The sequence below is a fragment of the Leptonychotes weddellii genome, chromosome 4, assembly GCF_054177405.1.
Source record: "Leptonychotes weddellii isolate Sample4059 chromosome 4, ASM5417740v2, whole genome shotgun sequence".
In the NCBI taxonomy this organism is placed as follows: domain Eukaryota; kingdom Metazoa; phylum Chordata; class Mammalia; order Carnivora; family Phocidae; genus Leptonychotes; species Leptonychotes weddellii.
The window spans coordinates 64,881,280-64,887,440 of NC_138372.1; the positions used below are offsets into that span (position 1 = coordinate 64,881,280).

At 39.3% G+C, this 6,161-nt stretch overlaps 1 non-coding gene across 1 annotated transcript; it reads left to right on the forward strand.

Annotated features, from left to right (window-relative positions):
• The first annotated feature begins 593 nt into the window (after positions 1-593).
• LOC115942208 (U6 spliceosomal RNA) lies at positions 594-697 on the forward strand. The gene has a single exon (XR_004076823.1). It is a non-coding gene; the product is annotated as a U6 spliceosomal RNA (small nuclear RNA).
• Positions 698-6,161: the final 5,464 nt, after the last annotated feature.

Consider the following 6,161-nt stretch of genomic DNA (forward strand, 5'->3'; position numbering starts at 1 on the left):
AAACAGTAACATTTAACTAAAAATATAAAAGCAAATATAAAATCCATGTGTAAAAAGAAGGATTTTGCATTATTTATTTCCATACACTCCCATACGGAACATGGTAGAGCTCAACAATAACCCTGTGCGTGTGTGCGTGCACGCGCATGTGTTTAAGGATCAGGAGTAAAGGGTTAACAAGTTCTACCAAGGCATTCACATTACTTCATTTGCAAAGTACATGATACATGATTTGACTCACAATATAAATCTAAGGTACAGCATTGTACTAAGTAATAAAGATTTCTATATTAAATTCTCTAAAATAAAGTATGAAGTATTTATACAGATAAGAGGATGAAAAACTTCTTAGCTAACATTTTCATTTTTTGTTTTTACTAACTATATTAGCAAAAAGAAATTTTAATTACTCTTCCCAATGTTGGCACAGATGTAGAAAAAAGCATACTTCCATACACTGCTCTCCAGAAAGATCACATCAATTCATACTACCACCAGCAATTTGGCAATATGTATCACATCTTACAAATGAAATAAATTTTGACCCAGAAATACCACTTATAACATTTTATCCTAATAAAATAATGATTTGTGCTTGCTTTGGCAACGCATAGACTAAAATTGGAACAACACAGAGAAGATTAGCATGGCCCTGCACAAGGATGACATGCAAATTTGTGAAGCATTCCCTATTTTTGCATATGGAATTTAAGAACCAAAACAGATGAACATAATAGGGGGGAAAAAGAGAGGCAAACCATCAAACAGACTCTTAACTGTAGAGAACAAACTGAGAGTTGCTGGAGGAAGGTGGGGGGGATGGGTTAAATGGATGATCGGTATTAAAGAGAGCACTTGTGATGAATCACTAAATTCTACACCTGAAATTAATATTGCACTGTATGTTAACTGGAATTTAAATAAAAACTTGGAAAAGAAAAAAATGATTTGTATAAAAATTCATCTACACATTGTTCTTGATAACATCAAAAAACTGGAAATAGCTTATATGCTCCACAGGAGACTGGTTAAATGACACATTTATACAACAGAACACCTTTAAACACAACCACATGGAATTAAGGTGGTTAACAAATACATATGAATGAAGGGGACTAAGTGTAAGAACCTTTCATGTAACTGTTTCACATACATTTTCAGCCTCCCATCATGTTTCCACTTTTTTATAGAGAAAATGGAAGAAATGAGTATTTCTCCAGCATAAAAAATTCAAATGAACTTATAAATGACAACTGGGAATTGATTTCAAGGTCAGGGATAGAAGGCAGAGTGATGACTAGAGGCAAACTGGAGAACACATGCCACCGCTTTGGACACCTGCTTCTCAGCTACAATAAACTGCGGCCAAAAGAGAAAGCAGGTCGTGTGTTGCTATCTTTCCATCTTTCAAGGGATGTTGGAATTCTGGATTTTTATGTGAAATCTCGAAATGCATAAACGTGAGAAGCTACTTAAAAAGATTATGCAAGGTATCCTGTGGGAAGGGGGCGTGGCTGGGAGGAGGATGTGAGAGAGCCTTTTGCATCGTGATCTGAGAAAAGGCTGCACAAGCCACCAAGTTGTACACTTAAGATCCGGGCACCTGACTGGGTGTAAGTTACCCTTCTAACAACATTTTTTAAGAAGCCAAATCAAATGTGTCTTTAGGCCAGCTCTGGACTGTGAATCAGAGTTCACAACTCCTATTCTGAATATTTTAAGATTGTGGAGAAATAGGGACACCTGGGTGGCTCAGCTGGTTAAGCGTCTGCCTTCGGCTCAGGAGATGATCCCAAAGGTCCAGCACCTGCATCGCATCATCAGGCTCCCTGCTCGGTGGGGGAGTCGGCTTCTCCCTCTCCTCCCCCCCCCCACTCCCCACCCCCCCCACTTATCCCCCACCTACCCCCGCTCCCGCTCTCTCTCTCACTCACTCCCTCTCTCAAATAAATAATCTTTAAAAAAAAAGATTGTGGAGAAATATTCATAATGTAATACTGAAGTGAGATGAAAATTTTCATTCATTCAATATATTTTTAATTGTGCTATACATGCCAGGCACACTCTTCCAGGCACAAGGGAGGCCCTGCCCTCAAGTTCACATGCTAGTGGGGGTGGAAATAGATAACTAAGCAATAAATTAACATAACAGAGTGTGATGAGGACTATAAAGAAAACAAAACACAGTAACATGAGAGTACTGGTGCGAGGGTATCCAGATTCACCAAGGAAGGCTGCACTGGGACACTGAGACCTAAATGATATACAGTCAACCACAAGATGATCAGTGACCAGAGCAGCCCAGGCAGAGGAAAGAGCAGGTACAAAGACGCAAGATGGAAACGAACTTGGTAAATATGAAAACCATGAAGAATCCCAATACCTCTGAAGCACAGTACACAAGGAGAGAGGGTAGGAAGCTGGATTTTCTCTAAGTTGCAACGAAAAGCTATTGGAGTTTAGGCAGGAAAGCCAACAGGATCTTCTTTAGGCTTTGAAAAAGATTCCTTCAGCTACTCTACGCTCTGTGAGTATATTAGAGGTGGGCGACAGTGGGAGGCTGGAAGATACCAGGCCACTGCAACTAGGCAAGACCAGTTCTACACTACAGCTAGAACAGCAGGAGTAGACACAGGTGGATAAATCAGGGATGGGTTCTGGAGATAGAACCTTCAGGACTTGAAGATGGAATGAAATATGGGCAAAAGAGAAGTCAAGGATGATTCCTAGGTCATACAGCAGCCTACAATATCCTAATGCAAATGATGCTATGTGTTGTAGTACATGTTAGAGTGTCACACACACACAGGGGGCTGCCAAGTCTGGCGCGGAGTTTTGCTATTTTTCTACTCAGGTGCCTTGCTAAGAGCAACTTGAACTATTCTGCACTTTCCCCTGTCCTTATATGGGTGCCTTCAGCAACAGGATGAGCAGGATAAAAGTTCAGTCTGCACCAAGACAAGACAATGATTTTACTTTTCGCTTCCAGCGATAGTAGCCATAAACAAAACAAGACCCAAGGGACAATAAACCCATCTACTCTAACCCAGCTCTGCTTTGGGTAAGTTACTTAACCCTTCCAAGCCCTGGTTTCCTCACTGGTAAACTGCCATAATAATGACTCTTACTTCACAGTTTCCCCAGAGGATTAAGTGAGATGATGCACATAAAGAAGTATTCAGCACACATGGCCTGGCATATGGGGCACACGGAATTAATATTAGTTGTCTTCATCATCGCCATCATCATCATTATCTGGATACAGATCTGTTTGGAATAAATGACAGGATTCCAAAACCTGTAACAAAAGGCACTGTTGCTCTTAATAAAAGTTGAACACCTTAGAAAATTGGGAGACAGATATCCTCATAAAAACACACTAGGCAGTGGGATTAATTCTTTGTAATTGTTAGGTTGAGGGGAGGGACAGGATCAGAAGAAAAAGGCACTTTTCCAAGCAAGCCCTTCTTGTTCCTGTTTTTTTAAAATAAGACACAACACTGCCTTAAGTGCCTTTCTCCTCATACAGAAAGATCAAACACCAAAATGTCTACTATACATCCATTCTTTAAAGTTGTAATTTCAGTCAGTTATTCTTCCTCTGTGAATTTAGCTCTCCAGCATCTACGGGTTCAGACAGTGAATTGTTCCCTGCCCTGTTATTTAGAATAACAAAAAACAACCAACTGTGAAATATTTAGGTCTAGTTAAATGTTCACAATGAAAACCAAAACTCCACTTTGAAGCACTACGAAACAAAGAAGTTACCAACAGAATATGATTTCACACAATCTCACAGTTTCTATGTATTCTCTTCTGTTCAATGATGCACCAAATTATACACTAGGAGGTTTGTGATAAGAGTTACCCAATCAGACTCTTAATCAATATACAAACCGAAACCAAGAGACTAATTTAAGCAAGTTATCCTATTCTAGCTCAACCACAGTCAAATTTCATTGTTGAAGGTTACAAACTATTTTATAAAGATATTATAAGAAATCAGTATTAATTTCAAAAGAAAAACGGTAACAGAAGAATCTCTGCTTCGCATAAACCTAATACCGTCACAAGTACATTTCAACTTGAAAGCTTCAAAAGCAGCCAAGAAGGACTCCATTACAGCTGAGTGCTGGAGGGGTGCCTGGGTGGCTCAGTCGGTTAAAGCTGAGTGCTGGAGCACACAATGAAGTTCCATATTATAGATTAATCAAGTCAGAGCAAAGCATCAGATAGTAGACCATGAGCATCCATGACAAGTCATACAAGAACAAACTTGGTTATAACTAGCATTGTTATTACAGTTTCATTACAGAAGAAGAAAGGGAAGAAGCTGATAGTAAATCATGTTTTGGTTCAAGTAATCTGTAACCCCCATTTCTCTCTCTATGCCATTGGTTAGGGAAGCTGTCCAGATTCCAAGAGAGGACAAATTCATGAGTGAATTTTATGAGCAAAACTTGAAGATTAAACAATTTAGCCACCCTGCCAAGTCATTTCATTCATCTAAGATTGTTGAGGATTAACCCTGAAATAAAGTAAGAAAAAACATCTATAAAGTAACCCATAAGAATTCTTCCTCCTAATCTTTAAGTCAGAGACACATGGTTTTATTCCTTCCTGGTGGATAACATGTATATAGGCACCTAATACACTTCCTTGATTCCAAGTATTTCTCAATGTACATTCCAGTAAGTCAGTCTACATAACAGAAAATCTTACTAATTGCAGTAACACTGCAATAATTTCAGTAAAAAAAAAATTTCAGTTCCTATTTCTGAGGAACTACTTTGGCTTCCCTAATATGTTGCCATATCTCAGGTGTAAATAAGCAAGGGTACTGTGTGGTCTTTCCTGGGTAAAATGATTACGCAGACCTTAAGAATTATCTAACAGCATGTTCTAGGTTAGAATCCTGACAGAAAATGGGGAACTAGTGAGACATTTGACCTTAATATAATTGTACCCTTTCTGAAATGAAGATTTTAATAAAGTTTCATAAGTCTATCATTCTTCATGTCAAAGCACTTTCTTTCATATATATTTACCTATATTATAGACAGAAAACTTGGGCTTAGGGGAGCTAACAGGATTGCCCGAGGCCACATTTCTAATTGGTTGTGAAGCCTGGACACAAATCTGTCTTCAAAAATGCTTTTTTCACTCCATCACCACGTAACCTTTCTACACTGTTCACACAAACCTCTATAGAGTTAAAAGGAGAATAAAAAAGATTTCCATCAAGTTTCTTTAAGAGAACGAGTCCCATAGTTCACCTGAAATCATTCCACTCAGAGCATACAATCCTTAAAGGAACTTACCTACTACTTATATTGAGGCATACTTGTAAACTTCTCTGCTACGCCACAAACAACAGCTTTTTTCTCACTTAGAAACGCTTTGCTTTGAAAAGGTTTAAAAACAATTCTCAGAAATGAGATCAGTTCTATTGAAAGTTTAATGAGGGTGAAATAACTCATCTTACCATTTTAAGACAACATCAAAACTCAAAGTTTATAGATGTTCAGTAAAAACATTTGTGATTCAGGTTACTTACACCTGTTTTTCTTTTTTTCTTTTTTCCATCAGAAAAGTTCCTTGGCTGGTTATTGCTCTTCCTTTTATCCAAAAAACTCAAGGGGTCTTAAGGTCTCAATATACAATGATCACTTGTAAAATGTGGGGGGAAGGCAACCTCTAAGATGGCTCCCAATTATCCCTGTTACCTGGCGTACACACCTGTGGGCGCCTCTACTCCTTGGCTGTGGGCTGCATTTAGCGGCTAGCTTCTAAAAGTAGACTACAGCAAGAGGTAAAAGGGATTTCTCTTCCAAATTCAGGTGATTAAGAGGCGTGACTTCCGTTTGGGATCCCTTATCACTCACTGTCTCTCTGGTCCCTGTCACGAGAGGCTGGTGTGGCAAGGTTAACTGATGTCTCCAGCCAACAGCCAGTGAGGCCCTGGAGGCTGCCCAGCACCACAGCAGTGAGTTTAGAAGTATTCTCCCCCAGTCAAACCTTGATGACTACCACCTTGGCCAACACCTTGATCACCACCTAGTGAGAGATCCTGAGTCACAGGCACCCACACAAGCCGCACCCAGATGCCTGACTGACAGAAATTGGAAAATAAATGCTTGGTGTTTTAAGCTGCGAAGTTT